Below are 17,434 nucleotides of genomic sequence, written 5' to 3' on the forward strand. Positions count from 1 at the left end.
AATTATTGTGGAGTTGGGTCAGGGTATTTATAAAACTTTGCTGGAATCTAACATCTCTCTTGTTGTCCAAATCAACAGCCTCAGGAGAAAACAAAGGAATCCCGGTGAGCAGGACACCAGCAGCAAAAAGGGCACATTTTCTCTTATGTATCAGTAGGAAGCAAATGAATGGGGCCTCTGACCTGGAACCAACTAGCCCTGCACTTAAAATGACAGCCTGGGGCAACCTGAAGGGTATGGTGTCAATTGATCTGTTTTCTGGGCTGCGTATCTGAAAGATTTTCATTCTGTTTTGAAACCAAATAAAAGGACCCTGAACTAAAGTGAGCTATGCCCTGACCCTCTGCCGAGCCCAATCTTGTGTATTAATATCCCTTCAGACTTTGGCATCCTTACCTCACAGGCCTTTCATCTTTTAAATTCCAATAATTTTATTTTAGTCTACTTCAATGATTCTTACTAATGTCCTCACTTTGATACTGAATAATGATGATGATGATAATGACAACAGCCCCCTCTTAATAAATACTCACTACAAGCCAGGCCCTAGGCTAAAGCTACTTTATACGTGAACTCTTCATTATTGGAACAACTCTATGTATTAAGTATTATGATTCCCAGTTTACAGATGAAGAAACTGAGGCTCAGAGAGATTAGATAACCTGTCCAAAGCCACATAGCTAAGTAAGGGGGTAAAGGGGATGCCCACCCAAGTCTGCCTATGCTGTTTCTTCCCTACTTCCTCCACCTCCTACATATTGAACTGAAATTCCTCCTTTTTTTCCTATAATCTGCTATCCTTCCATCCTTCTACTGTCTCCTTCTGGGGCTGTTCAGGAAAACCCCAGGATGAAGCCTTCCATTCATTCAACAAATATTCACTGAGTGCCCACCTTAATACTCCATCAGTCATTCACGAAGATTTACTGCGAGCCTACCGTGTGCTGGGTACTGTTCCAGGTGCTGAGGACACATCAGTGAACAAGACAGAAAAACATCCCCACGCTAGTGGAGCTTACTGTGCAGGGGGGCAGAAAGACAATAAACACAAGAAAGAGAGTGATGGTTCAAAGATAGTTAACTGCTAAGGGAAAAATAAGAAAGGAGAAGGCAGATAGAGAATGTAAGGGTGTGTGTGTATAGGATTGCAGTTTTAAATGTTATGAACACATAACATTTGAGCAAAGATTTTCTGGGACGTGATCATTAGTTTTATGTGTCAACTTATAGTGCCAGTTACTTAAACACTAATCTAGGTGTTACTATGGATGTATTTTGTAGACGTGGTTAATGTCTACAATCCATAAAAGAGACCACCTTCCGTAACGTCCAATCAATTGGGCCTCATCCAATCAATTGAGCCTCATTCAATCAATTGAACGGCCTTAAAAGCAAAACTGAGATTTCCCTAAGGAAGAAGAAATTCTGCCTCAAGACTGCAACATCAGCTCCCGCCCAAGAGTTTCCAGCCTGCCCTATGGATTTCAGACTTGTCAGCCCCCACAGTTGTATAAGCCAATTCCTTGAAATAAATCTCTTAGTACATCTAATATACATATATTATATATGTGTGCGGTACTATATGTATATGTATAGTGTGTGTACAGGTATGTATACCCAGGAATATATGCAAATTTAGGGTTATATATATACGTATACATATACATGTATGTGTATACACTAATATATACATGTGTGTGTGTACATACACAGACACACACACACCCCTCCTACCGGCTATGTGTTTCTGGAGAATCCTGACTGATACACGGGATAAGAGTGTTCTGGGCAGAGGGGATGTGAGAGCAGAGGCACCATGTGCTGGACACTGTGCTAGACATCAGGCAAACAACAGTGACCAAAACAGATGTGCTCGTACATCCTCAAGCTTAGAGACAGGTCAGGGATACTGCCATTGGCCCCATCTGTCTTCTCCCGGATTCTCAGGCCTTTTCCAGATTCACTTGATTTACTCCCAGGACTTGACCCATGGTCATCGGTTTCAACTCTTCTTTTAACTGGCATTCCCGGTTGCCCTGGCCTCTCATTACACTTGCCACATTACCATCACTATCATTACTAACTCCCTTTGGGGTGATTGTGGAGTTTAAGAACTGTGTTCACAAACTTTATTCTGGATTGCCTTCACAAACACTGTCACGTGGGGAGGAAAGGTAAAATCTTCCTTATGTTACAGGTGAGGAAACAAGCTCAAAGAGGTAAACTAACTTGTATGAGATTACAGAGTTAATAAACAGCATTTTTCTCCTCAAGAACAATACATTTTTTGAAAAGGCAATGTATGGTCGCTTCTAATTGCTCCCCTCCCACTCACTATTTACTCTTCAACCCATTTCACGCTGACATTCCCCTCACTCCTGAACTGGAACGTTTTGCTCTCTGGGGGGTGGGATGGGGATTGCCGTTTCCCATGAATTACATATATTAAGGATATCATATTACATATATTAAGGGTGTCAGTCAAGCAGTGCGTTAGGAGACTTCTCATTTCCCCTTAAATACAGGCATTCCTCCAGGGTTCTGTCTACAGAACACATTAACAATTACGAGTTGAAATGTCATAAAAATAGAGATCTCAGGCCCAGCTGAAACAAAGTTACAAAACTGTAACTAAGAACAATCTTTCAGGGAAGCGTGCACGGGTTTCCAGGGTAAAAATATCTGACTTGCAGCCTCCTCTAGTCTTCTAATTTCCCACTAAATGCCTGTGAAGATATGATGAAAAAAAAATTCACCACTCCAATAAAATCCAGGATTGTCAGCCTGTCTCACACCCTGGGAGGGATTTCTGACAACTCCAAGGTCGAGCTGACTGCAAGCACCCGAGCAAGCCGCGATCCACCTTGCAATGATCTTTCTCGCGGTTCAGAAAAGCAAAGTGTGCACACAGGAAACCTAGGCAGCCGTATCTCTGCCGTAGACCTGCTGCTTTTTTGTGATTAAAAAAAGAAGGAAAAAAGAAGCTACTCCCCCAACAGCTTCTCAAGCAGCCTACAAGCCACGCCCACCTTCAACTTTTCCTGGACTCAGCCGAGCCAGTTACCCAGGAAACGCCCCGGCCGGAAGTAGGGCTGTGCGGGCGGTAGCACGACGCATCCTGGGAGTTGTGGTCCGCGCTCAGAAAGCGCAGGCGCAGGGGTGGAGGCGGGGCGCCCAGGAGCAGAGCACCACGGGGATTGTAGTTCCTCAAGAATTATATATATTCAGGGTGTTAGAAAAGTGAGACAGAGCGGTAAGGAGAATTCTCATTTCAGACAGCAAGGGTGCTCTCAGTGAATGCGTGTCAGACAGGGAGACTTGGTTTGGGAACGGTGCGTGTTGTCCTCCGTTCAACTGTAGATCTGAGGTGGATTGAGATAGCCCCCAAGTGGACAGAGTGGGGCAAAGGATAAGGCACGCAATCTATTTGCAAACAGGACTCTGGAACTGTGAGAAAATACTGTAGAATCAAGGAAAGGAAGCCGGCCGTACCAAAGACTCAGAGAAAGAAGAGACCTCAGTCTTCACGTCATGAATCAGAAGAACACTTTTGAGAAATTTTGGCCTCTTCCAAAAGGATACCAATTATGTATATGACATGCGGGCTAATGAAAGTATGGCACATCTGGAAGAATATGTAGCAAAATGTTAAGATTAATTTTCTTTAAATGAGCGATTACTTTTGTTTACACTTTTATGTATTTTCTGAATTATTAACAAAGGTGAAGTATTCCTTTTTGGTATCAATACTTCAAGTACCTTTTTGGTATAAATACTTCAAGTATGCGGAAAAGTGTATAGAGCAATTTTTTAACATCCTGGAATCTACCACAAAGCTTTGTCACATTTACTTTAGGTCCTTCCTTCTTTCTTTCCTTCCTTGTTTTTTTTTTTATAATTTTATTTATTTATTTATTTTTCCCCCAAAGCCCCGGTAGACAGCTGCATGTCATAGTTGCACATCCTTCTAGTTGCTGTATGTGGGACGAGGCCTCAGCATGGCCGGAGAAGTGGTGCGTTGGCGCACGCGGGGGATTGAACCCCGGGCCGCCAGCATCAGAGTGCGAGCACTTAACCGATAAGCCACGGGGCGGGCCCTGTCCTTCCTTCTAAAAGAAAAAAATTACAGGAAAAAAAAGGGCTTTACAGAGATGTCCCTTATGTAGTCCTTTCTTCTGCAGAGAAATACACACACACACATACGTGTACACAGACACATACATTCTGCAGAGTATTTATGTATATGTTTGTGTATATATCTACATATGTGTGTGTATTGTATGTTTTTCAGATAATGATGTCATACGTACTGTATGTATCATTCTGTAGTTTGCTTTTCTCACTGTTCTATATCCTGTTTATCAGAAAATATGAAACTTGTAGTTCTAATTCATTCATTTTAACTTCTATATACTATTGCTTTGAATGACAGTGACACAATTTAATTAGCTAATCTGTTAAGGGATATTTACTCTGTTACAAATATTTTGCTCTTACAAACAATATTGTTATGCACATTCTTAAACAAATGGGCAAGAGTTTCTCTAGGGCATTTACTTGTGAGTGAAGTTGCCAGGTCTTGGGAGTGTACATATTTTCAGCTTCACGAGATACTGCCAAACTGCTCTACAAAGTGGTTGAACCTCTTTTCTCTCTACCAAAATTGATCATGAATTTCCTATGATCCACATTCTTGCTATCACTGAGTGTTGTCATAACTTCTTCATTATTGTTAGCCTGATATACTTAAAATAGTACCTGATTATTACTTTAATTTGCATTAACTTGATTTTGTCAGAATTTTTAAATTTTGAAAATGGGACTTTTATGCATTTTCTCCTTTTGTTTATCTGTATAAGGTAATTTTTTGCAAGAAACACATTATTTGTATAGTAGAATAATTTATTTTAAATTTAGATTCTGTTTGGATAATGGTGTCTATATTCTAAATTTTTCATAATACTTTATATTACTTATATATTTTAATTATTTTAAATTTTATTACACTACTTTTCAAAATCGTTCTTTACGTATGCCAAGGACTAAGCAACACTTCCATAATAGTGCAGAGAGCCCCATATTTCTAATGAGTTCTGCCTAAGGCTGCCTTAAGTTTTTAGCTATTATGGCGACAATCACAGAGTATTGTGAATTGTATATTCTGTACTCAGAGTACGTGTATATTTTGAACCTGTAGGCCACAGAAATCCCCTGGTCTTTCTCTCCCGAATGGCTTCTTGCCAGAAACTAGCTTTTCCTGCTTTTGTTTACTTTTAGCATTTTAATTATTTAGCCTAGATCTTTTTCTTTGCCCATTTACCTCTAAACCAGTTGATTCTTCCTCTCATTTCTTTTTCCAGGCATTGACTTTGTATCTTACTGTCATACATAACAATTTTAGGGATCAGGCTTATTGAGATATAATTTACATGTAGCAAAATTCACTCTTTTTGGTGGACAGTTCTGTAAGTTGACAAACATATATGGTGATGTATCCACCACCATAATGAAGACAGAGAAAAGATCCATCACCCCCAAAATATTCCCTCGTGCCCCTTTGTAGACAACTGCTCCAACCTGAAGCCCTGGCAACCACTTACTGCTTTCCTATCCCTATAGTTTTGCCTTTTTGAGACTGTGTTTGTGTTAGTCTGCTCTGATTGCAATATGAAAATATCACAGACTGGATGGCTTAAACAACAGGCATTTATTTCTCACAGTTCTGGAGCCTGGGAAGTCCAAAATCAAGGTGCCAGCAGATTTGGGTCCTGGTGAGAGCCTGCCTTCTGGCTTGCAGATGGCCACCTTCTCACTGTGTCCTCACATTGAGGAGTGAGAAAGAGAGAGAGTTCTAGTCTCTCTTCCTCTTCTTATAAGGACACTAATCTCATCATGGGGGACCCACCTTCATGACCTCATCTAAACCTAATTTCCTCCCAAAGACCCCACCTCCGAATACCATCACATTTTGGGTTAGGGCTTCAACATATGAATTTGAGGATGGGCGACACCAACATTCAGTTCACAACAGTGATATAAGCAGAATCATATAGCATGTAGCCTTTTGAGTCTCAGCAAAATGCACTTGAAATTCAACAATGTTGTTGTATCAGTAGATTTTTTTATTGCCAAGAAGCATACCAATACTGTACATAGATGTGCTGGAACTTGTTCTTGTATTCACCCGTCGAAGGACATTTAGGTTGTTTCCAGTTTGGGGCAAATATACATGAAGCTGCTGTATCCATTTGCATACAGGTTTTTGGATGAAGATTAGCTTTCATTTCTCTTGGGTAAATACATAGGAGTGGGTTTGCTATGTCATGTTTAAAAGTGTAGTTTATAAGAAATTGGCAAATTGCCAAAGTGGCTGTACCATTTTCTATTCCCACCAGCAATGGATGAGAGTACTATTTCGTCTGCAGCCTTGACAGCACTTGGTGGTGTACTTTCTTTTTCCATTCTGAATGTGTGTATTGGTTTCTCATCATCATTTTAATTTGCATTTCCTTAATGACTAATGATGTTAAGCTTTTTTTTTTTTTTTGGTGAGGAAGATTGGCCCTGAGCTAACATCTGTGCCCATCTTCCTCTATTTTGTATGTGGGACGCTGCCACAGTATGGCTTGATGAGCAGCGTGTGTGTCTGCGCCTGGGATCTGAACCTGCGAACCCCAGGGCACCAAAGTGGAGCACGTGAACCCAACCGCTATGCCACTGGGACAGCCCCAGGCTTGTTTGATTTTTATTCTTTTGTAGATAAACCTTTTTTTTTCCTTCTGAGTCAGTACTTGCAGGATATTTTCCTTTATCCTTAAAATGTAAACATTTTACAAGGACGTGTGAAGGTAGAATTTACTATCCTTAATCTTTCGTGGAAAACTGTCTGGCCTTTTGATCTGTAGGATTATGTCTTTTGTCAAACCACCTATTATATCCTTAATTTTTATTTTTCTTCCACTAATTTTGGAATCTTCAAGAATGTTTTTTCTTTGTTCTCATAATTTAATCTCTTTGTGCTTTCCTCCTGTATTCTCGGAGACCTTCTCAAGCTTACCCTTTATGTAACTGAATAAATTTTCTTCAGTGTGAATTTTGCTCTTTATATAATTCACTTCCCCCTCCCCCCCTTTATTTATTTACTTATTTATTTTTTTGTGAGGAAGATCAGCCCTGAGCTAACATCCATGCTCATCCTCCTCTTTTTGCTGAGGAAGACTGGCTCTGAGCTAACATCTATTGTCAATCCTCCTCCTTTTCATTCCCCAAAGCCCCAGTAGATAGTTGTATGTCATAGTTGCACATCCTTCTAGTTGCTGCATGTGGGACGCAGCCTCAGCATGGCCAGAGAAACGGTGTGCCGGTGCGCACCCAGGATCCGAACCGGGGCCGCCAGTAGTGGAGCGCGCGCACTCAACCGCTAAGCCATGGGGCCGGCCACCCTCCCTTTTTTTTTGCCTGAGGAAGATTAGCCCTGAGCTAACATCTATACCAATCTTCCTCTACTTTATATATGGGTCGCCACCACAGCATGGCTCATGAGTGGTGTAGGTCCGTGCCCGGGATCCAAACCTGCGAACCTGGGCTGCCGAAGCAGAGCATGCCAAATTTAACCACTATGCCATGAGTCTGGCCCCTTTCCCCCTTTATATTTACTTTTTTTATTGAGACTTAACTTACACACAGTAAAGTAGCCACATCCAGGAAATTGCCACATATATCAAGATAGGAACATTTCTAGTACCCAAAAGACTCCCTCATGCCTTCCCAGGTAGTACCTCAAAAGATACCACTCTCCCGACCTCTATCACCTTAGATTAATTTTGCCTGTGCTCAAACTTCATGGAATCAAATAATATATACTCTTTTGAGTGTTGCTTCTTCATACTACATGATATTTGTGAAACTCTTCCAAGTAGTTCCATGTAACTGTAATTCATTAGTTTTCATTGCTATGTAGCATTCCATTGTATCAATATCACAAGACATTTACCCATTCTACTCTGATGCACATTTGGATTGTTTCTAGTTTTTGTTTATTTTGAATAAAGCTATGAAAATTCATTAATTAGTAAATGTAAGTGCTCATTCCTATTGGGTAGATACCCAATAATGAAATTGCTGGATCCTAGTGTATATACATATTGCAACTTTAAATTCAGTTGCTTGTTGTTGCTGATTTCAATTTTACTTGTAATTCTTGTTAACTTTCAACTAGTTCTTACCTAGACCCACAGTTTCGTTTCAGAGATTAATACATGAGTAGGTGACCAACATTTTTGCAAATTATTTCCATATGCTCTTTGTTAAGTGAAGAATTTCTCACAGATTTCAACAAATGGTAGTGTGTTATGTTTTGTTTCTAAGGTAACAGTGATGTTTTATATCTTCCTGGGAACCATCATTACTATTTTAATGGGACATTTGGGAGATGGCTAACTGAACCATCTTAAAACAGAAGTCAAATTTTTGTCTTCTTTTCCCTGCCTTATAAATGTTTATGCTTCCTAGTATTTCCTCCTTGGATTTCTTTTCTTGCTATTCTTTACTCTCTCCTTGGACAGCCTCAACCACTCCCTTGGATTTTGCTAACCACTGATGAACCTTACTCAATAGCTCCAACCGTGATTTTCTTACTTGAATATCCACCTACCTTCAGAACACCTATCTCCACATTTCTATAAGTTTGCCCAACTTAGCAGACCAACATTATTATCATCACCTCTGTGTTCTTCTCTGTGATTGACCCTATTAATAAAAATCAGTCATCCAAGAAATCCAGAAAATGTTCTAAGCTTCTCTCCTTCACAATTCATGTTCATTAAGTTCTATGAATTCCACTGCTGGAATAGTTCTTGATACTCTCCTTCCCTTTTCATTTTCCCACTATTATCACCTTAGATCAGAACCTTGCCTATAGTACTGTACTAGCCCATTTACTGACTTCTCTGCTTTATATCGTCTCAAATCCTACACAACATCCCTGCATCTCCAACTACCTCTTCCACTCAACCCAACTTCATTCCCTATGTCCTAGTTCCACTAAACTACTAGCAGTTCTTTGGACAAATTACGTTGTATGTCATATGACATATTCCTAGTCTGCCCTTGTATATCATAGTCCTTCACAGCCTCCCGGGGCCTTGAGTTTCTTTCTTCTATGCCCCCATAAAATTGTAATTTGATTTAAATATTTATGTGTGTTTTATCGTTGTTAGCCTGCAGGAGTCCAGTGTTTTAATCGGTGCCTGAATTCCAGTTCCTGGAATTTTAGTCATAAATGATGCTTCACATTATGTTTAGGTTTGGAAAACTTAAATGTACGTTATTATTCTATAAATTGCTTCATTACTCATTCACAAAAATAAGATAACCAATCATATCACACGTCTCAAAAAACAAAAACTATTCTTGGTTTTATAACTTTTTGGAAAACCAAGATAGAAGAAGAAAAGAAAATGTATTTGGTGTCACCATTTATACCTTAAGAGAAAATATTAGTCATGTATTTCATAAGCTACTTCAATTTCTTACAAAATCATGTTTCACAACTCCAAACAATTAAGTTTGGAGGTTGAAGATTACATTGCAGATGTAAACGTCTTAATATAATTTTCATAAGACAGTCTTTATTTCTTTACATTAAATAGAAATATATCACAAGAAAGCCTACTACTTAAATGGAACATAGTAAAATTAGTTTTATTGGGACTGTGCTTTAACCTAATTAATCAACTTCTGCCAGGGGAAGAGACGAATGGATTCTAGTGAGATGACCGTCTGGGAATTTGAACCTACAATCAAGGAATATATAGCTGGAGCTAAGGGATAAGGTTATTATCCAGAGAATTTGGATAAAACCTAGGAAACTCAGAGAAGAGAAAGTTGGAATTTTTTGAAATTTAGATATTAACAAATAAATATGGAGTCCAGTGTGGAGCCTCCGGTTGTGATTTTTATTTCTTCAATTATTTAATATTTGATTATTAGTAATATTTATATCATTGATATTATATTTATAATGTTAAGTAGTTGCGTTGTTATACTGGTTAAGAAAATAATTAATACTACTTAATAAATAACTAATAACTACATTAAATATTATTAGTTAATTCTCAATTATCTATACTAAGGAAGGGGAAGGCTGGGTTCCAATCATTGAGAACTATTCATCTCTCCAGCTGGGCAGAAGCTGGGCCACGCTTCTAGTGGCCTAAACAAATTTTTAAAATAACATAATATCCCACGTTGTTTAGAATGTGGAGCAATGGATACTCTTCTACACTGTCGGTGGGAGAGTGTATTGGTAGCATTTTTCAAGAAAAGTTATAAATACTCTTCAGCTCAGATATTCAGCTTCTTGTTATTTATCCTAGAGAAATACTTGTACATATGCACAGAGGCAAGTACAAGGATTTTCATTGCTTTTTTGTTGTCATTGTGAAAGATTGAAAACAACCTAAAAATCAGCAGTAGGAGAATAATTAAGTAAATTATGGCACATCTATAGAATGAAATGTATTGCAGCAATTAAAGAGAACAAGTTAAATCTGACATAAAAAAACTCTCAAGGACATACAATCTAGTGGAAGGAAGGGGAGAAGTATGCTGTACTAAATATTAAGATACATAGTACGATATGGTTTATGTTTATGAAAAAACTATATCACTTATACGACCAAAAATATGTATGCCAAAAAATGCATTTAAAAAGGTCTAGCAGAATCCACTTAAGACAGATGACAGTGTCCACCACCGGAGAGAGGATTAGGATTCTGGAGGTGGTTGAAGACAGATTTTACTTAATTCTTATTGTGTCATTTTTATAACTGGAATGTTGTCTTCATGTATTACTCATACATTTTTTAAACTTATAAAATAAAAAGCATGATGAAAAGAGGGCAAAGCATTTAAACAGATTTGGCACAAAAGGAGAAATAGAGGGGCTGGTCCCAGGGTGTAGTGGTTAAGTTCCACGCACCCTGCTTTGGCGGTCGGGTTCATGGGTTCAGATCCTCGGCGCGGACCTACCGCTTGTCAGCCATGCTGTGGCAGCGACCCACATACAAAATGGAGGAAGATTGGCACAGATGTTAACTCAGGGACAATCTTCCTCAAGCAAAAGAAGAAGATTGGCAACAGATGTTAGCTCAGGGTGAATCTTCCTTAGGAAAAAAAAAAAGAGAGAAAGAAAAGAAATATAAATGGCAAAAAAAGAAATGTTCCAAAATTATTTTGAAGAAAATTCATCAAGAATTCATCATAGGTCTCTTTGGATGATAAAGCTAAAAATGATTTATTTTTAACTTCTCTTTCTACTTTTCTGTATTTTTCTATTTTTTAAATAATGGAAATACATATAAGAAATTTTTAAAGGGCTGAGAAATGGCTGTCAAATCCCACTAGCATGCTGCCACTTTTAATTCTTACTCTGCCAGGCAAGGTACAGTCCATTTGGACTATGAGGAAATTTGTGATGAAAAACTCCCATGGAAAAGTGATATTTGAGGTAAGTAGTCCTCTTCTGATATCATGTGATAGACCAACACAGTGTTATGCTGGAAACCACCTCTTAAAAAAAAAAATTCCTGATTTGTAGCATTTGCTGATTTGCATGATGTTATAGGTTGACTGTGTCCCCCCAAAATATATGTTGAAGCTCTAACCCTCAGTACCTCAGAATGTGACCTTATTTGGAAATAAGGTCATTGTAGATGTAATTAGTTAAGATTAGGTCATACTGGAGTAGGGTGGGCACTTAATCCAATATTACTGGTCTCCTTATAAGAAGAGGAGAAGAGACACAGAGACACACAGGGAGAATGGAAGTGACTACAGAGGAGGAGATTGGAGTGACACATCTACAAGCCAAGGAATGCCAAGGATTGACAGCCACCACCAGAAGCTAGGAAGAGGCAAGGAAGAATTCTCCCCAGAATCTCAGAGGGAACATAGCCCTGTTGACACCTTAATTTCAGACTTCTAGACACTTGAACTGTAAAAGAATACAGTACATTTATATCACAGATATTATCTTTATAATATCAATTAGTTGCATTGGTTATATTGGTTAAGAAAATAATACTACATAATAAATACATAAAATAATAATAGTTAACTCTCAGTTGTGGTACTTTGTGGTATTTTGTTAAGGCAGCCCTAAGAAACTAATACACATTGTGTAAATACTTCCATCATGGCCAATTGACATGACTTCATTGAATGCAGAGTTGGGAAGAGGTGTACACAACCAGTTCTCACGAGCCAGTATAAACCAGCCAGCACATCACTGAGCAGCAGACTTCAGGCTCATCTAAGCCATGGAGAGTTCTAAATTTGTTAGAGAGGAATTCGACGTAGGTTTCACCAAGAACTTTCAATGTAGCAACTAGAAGGATGTGCAGCTATGACATACAACTATCTACTGGGGCTTTGGGGAAAAAAAAAATAAATAAATAAAATTAAAAAAAAAAAAAAGAACTTTCAATGTAGAAATCAATGGTCATTGTCTTATATTGTATGCACTTTACCTTTTTAAGTCTCCATGTTGGGTTCAAGAAGTACATTAACCTATTTCAGTTCTAGAGAAGCAAGTGAGATCATGAATGTGAAAGTACCTGATAACCATTCAAATACCAACGACAACATGAGAAAGTATAGGTCAAGTTACTCAGTGAGTAACTATGTACATTCAGCCTGTTTTGGTTAGGAGTTTTAAAACAACTCAGCACTGATATATCCTGGATCAAGAGAGATAACCACACAGACAGTGATGTGAGACACATAGAGGGCACTGGGGGCTTCCTGCAGAACCTCTCTTCTTGCTCCCATCCCTCCAGCGAGGAACTGGGGCTTTGGAACTCAAAGCTGAATTCAAATGCCAGCTCTGCCACTTACAGCCTGTGTCACTTGGGAGAAACTATTTAGCTTCTCTACAAGCCTCAGTTTTCTCATCTATAAAATGGTGATAATGTTAGAACTTAACTCAAAGGGCAATGATGTGGATTAACATATTTAATGCAATACCTACATATACTAATAATAAACACTAAATAAATAATAACTAAGCTGTGGTGCCAGCTCTCTGATCTAGGAGTTGAATCAGCCCAGTTCCCAGAGTCCAGCTGCAGAGGCTAATTCATCAGGTCTGCCCGCAGTGAAGGAGGGAGTGACGTGCCGTCTACCCCAAGGTGTTCTGCTGTGTGGTGCCTTGAACTGATGCAACACGTGCCACCTCTCTGTCCAGTTTGAACCCGGCTTCCTCCTAGGGATATCGAGGCCTGAACTCACCCATGGTTTACTCCCCCCGCCGACCAAAGCGAATGTGCGATGTTGAGAGGAAGCAACAAATGTGAAAGATGGAGACAGAAAACAAGAGGGCAGCATCTCTCTAAAAAGTCAGTGGAGCCCTCTGTCCAGACAGGCTCTGGAAGCCACGCTTCGCCTTGCTGGGGGCAAGGATAGTACTGTAGTATGCAGTTCCTGAGGCTGGCTGGTTGGCAGCAGGCAATGGTCACCTGATTACCTGGGAGGGCGGAGAAGCTGATCTTACCCGATAACCAGGGAACTGTGTGAGAGATTTTATCTTTCCTGATTCTAGAGAATTGCTGAGGACACCTTTTCTTTACAGTTTAAAATGGAAAGGCCAGATGATGCTAGTTGTTGGAGTGGGTGAGGGGGACACGAAAGTACATTATTCTGTTGTGTCTAATTTTGTATACACTTGAAATTCCCCATAATGAAGTCCATGAACTAAAACAAATAAACAAAAATTTAAAAAAACAAAAACAAAAACAAGTAATGACCAGGAATATACTACCACTTTGCCATACACATAATCATTAAAACATTTACTACGGACTGTTTCTCATTGGAGTAAGTTGCCGTACAAAAGGAGTTATACAGACGCAGCCCCATGATTCTTGAAACTAACAAACCAAAGTTTCCTTATCAGTAAAGGATAAAGCGTACTCTTCAAATTTACACATCAGCTTGCATCGCTTCTCACTTTAAACCCTTAAATAATTGTCCAGGGTAACGTTCACTCCTTTGAAAGGAATACCAGGCCCTTTATGACCAGGATGCAATACACACGTTTAATCTCCCGCCTGTAACCTACCATCTCCTGTTCCCACCCTTCTCTCTCCAGCCGTGTGGAATGATATGCCGTTTCTTTTTTAAGTTTTTTAAATTTTATTTATTATTTATTTTTTCCCCCAAAGCCGCAGTAGATAGTTGTATGTCATAGATGCACATCCTTCTAGTTGCTGTATGTGGGACGCGGCCTCAGCATGGCCAGAGAAGCGGTGCGTCGGTGCGCGCCTGGGATCCGAACCCCGGGCCGCCAGCAGCGGAGCGCGCACATTCAACCGCTAAGCCACGCATGGGTCCAGCCCTGATATGCCGTTTCTTGAAGGCACTCTGTTCCTTCACCTCTCTCCTTGGTCCAGGCTGTTCCCACTCCCTGGACTGCTCTCCCTCCCCCACCCATCCCCTACTCACTCTCCCACTCAGACCTGAAGCCCTGCGTCTTCTGTGAGGACTTCCCGAGCCCTCAGGTGGGCCCTCTTCTCTGTTCACATTATACTTGGTCATTACCTCCATTAATGATACTTACCAATTTTTATTAAAATCGTTTATATTTCTCCCCTCCAGGAGAGATAAGCCTCTTAAACACAGAGGTGATTTTGATTTTCTTTTTGTCTCCCCAGTACTTGGCACATAGTAGATGTTTAAACACTATTTAATGAAAATCAATAATTTATAAAGCACTTGGCAGTTTACAAGGCTTTTTCAGTGCATTATTTCTACTGATTCTAGAATTAACTCAATTTTTACCTATTATTTGTTACTATCACCATCCCAGTTATTTTGCAAATGAGGAAGCTAGGGTTTGCAGAGGTTCGCAGAGGAAGCTAAGGAACTTTGGCTTAAGCTATTCAGCTGGTATACGGTCAAGCTGGGGCTGCAAAGCCTGGATCTACTGACAAAAAGCTGAGAGAGAGAGAGGAACAGCATGAGAATGGAAACGTCAACAGAACATCAGGTTCATCAGATCTTTCACTTATAGCCCTGGCATGGGAGCTAGGAGCCTAGGTATTTAGGTCTCACTAGTTCTAGGGTTTTAACCATGCTGGACCTCAGTTTTCTCATCTGTAAAATAAGGTCATACTAAATAACTAATTTTCGATTATCTTATATTTCACGTCCACTAATCTTTCTAATCCAGAGATTCCCAAACCTACCCGATTCCTGGTGTCCTCAGGCCAAAAGACATACCTAACAATTCTCTTTATTAAGTAGTTAGGTCTAAATAACTTGGTAGCAGTTCATGTGGTATCTAAGAAACACCCACAATGCCCCTATAAGTTTAATGTCACCCCAGGGTGCTTCAGCACACAATTTGAGAATCACAGTTCCAATCAAAGAAACCAGGCTCTATTCTGATAGAAATAAAAGTCTCCTTTTTAGAGAAAGATGTTTATATCATAGTTATTTACATGAGTTTTAAAGACATGGATATTATAACGGTATTATTGTGGGTATATTTTAATGCCGTAGTTTTAAAACACAGATAGTTTAATAGTCTGAAATATGGCAAAATATTGCTGAGAATTGTTTATTGGTATCATCATTATAGAGCACAAAATAAATTCTGGTAATATTATTAGAAATATTATAGCTCCAATTAACATATACAAATAAAAATCATTCTACTAGAAATTGAATTATAGTAATACTATTTGCAATCACTTTTACAGCTATCATTGTAAATTCAAAGATAAAAAATAGATTCATCACCAGGAAACATGTGACAATTTTGAACCTTGTTGTTGAGGAGGCTGTAGCCGCATTTTACTAAACAGCATCTCAGCTCTGGGGATAAGGTTTAAAACAGCAACTGAAAGAACAGCTTTAAGTTAAAAATGGTTTTATTTTTAGAGTTGTTGTGGTATCAAAGTTATTCCACAGAGCTAAGCTGCTGAAAATAGTCCAAGTTCTGTGAAAGTTTTTCATTAAGTGTTTTATGTTGCCCCGTTTAAACCCAAACAATTGGAAACTCTTCATAAGCTGTTGTAATGCTGGTTCAGCTGACAAATTAATACAGTTCTCCTCTTTTCAATGCTAACCCACAACACATTTGTTACACTGCTAATAGGATTGAATGGACATGGATGGGCCTTTTGCATCTGGCTTCTTTCACTTAGCATAATGACCATGTTCATCCATATTGTACCATGTGTCAGAATTTCCTTCCTTTTTAAGGCTGAATAATATTTCATTTTATGTATGTACCACATTTTGTTTATCCATTCATCTGTTGATGGCCACTTGGGTGCTTCCATCTTTTGGCTATGGGGAATAATGCTGCTTTGAGTACGTATTTACAAATATCTGTTTGAGTCCTTGCTTTCAATTCCTCGGGGTATATACCGAGAAGTAGAATTGCTGGCTCATATGGTAATTCTATGTTGTTTTTTTTGAGCAACTGCCATACCAGTTTCAACAGTGGCTGCACCATTTTACATCCCTACCAGCAATGTATGTGTTCCAATTTTACCACATCCTCGCCAACACTTGGTATTTTCTGTTTTGTTTTGTTTTTTTTTTTTTTGTAATAGCCATCCTAATGGGCGTGAAGTGGTATCACATTATGGTTATTATTTTCATTTCCCTAGTAGCTAGTGATGTTGACTCTGTTCTTCTTGGCCATTTGCATATCTTCTTTGGAGAAATATCTATACACGTCCTTTGCCCATTTTTAAATTTGTTGTTGTTGTTGAGTTGTAGGAATTCTTTGTATATCCTAGATATTAATCCCTTATCAGATATATGATTTGTAAATAAATTTCTCCCATTCTGTGCGTTCCCTTTCCACTCTGTTGATAGTGTCCTTTGATGCAAAAAGTTTTCAATTTTGATGAAATCCAATTTACCTATTTTTCTTTTGTTGCCTGTGCTTTTGGTGTCCAAAAACTTTTAGTTTTTAATTTGAAAAACATCATGTCTCCTGCCTCATATGTACCACTGGACCCGGTCCCTTTATTTGTTAAGATTCTGTCAGAGGTAAATACATTTTGAAATGGAGAACAAGGATAATTGCATGCTTGGAATGGAAAACTGAGGTAATTATGAATGTTCCAGATGCAAACCAAGAGGGGTTGATATGCCAAGGGTTCGATAATTAAGCAGCTATTAGAAGTGGGAAAGAGTATGAAGGAAAGCAAACAAGCAACAAAAGACAAAAAAAAAATATTACATGCAATTGAGTCCACCAGGAATTTTTGCTGCTATTTACAGTATTTTTAGGAAGACAAAAGAAAATATGGTGCTAGGAAACCTAAGATATATAAACAATTTTTCCCAAAGTCACACTGTTGAAAACAAATTAAGCAGTTTAATATTAGATATTTTTTGGAAGAATGTGGAGAAT

The sequence above is a fragment of the Diceros bicornis genome, chromosome 29 (assembly GCF_020826845.1).
Source record: "Diceros bicornis minor isolate mBicDic1 chromosome 29, mDicBic1.mat.cur, whole genome shotgun sequence".
In the NCBI taxonomy this organism is placed as follows: Eukaryota; Metazoa; Chordata; class Mammalia; order Perissodactyla; family Rhinocerotidae; genus Diceros; species Diceros bicornis.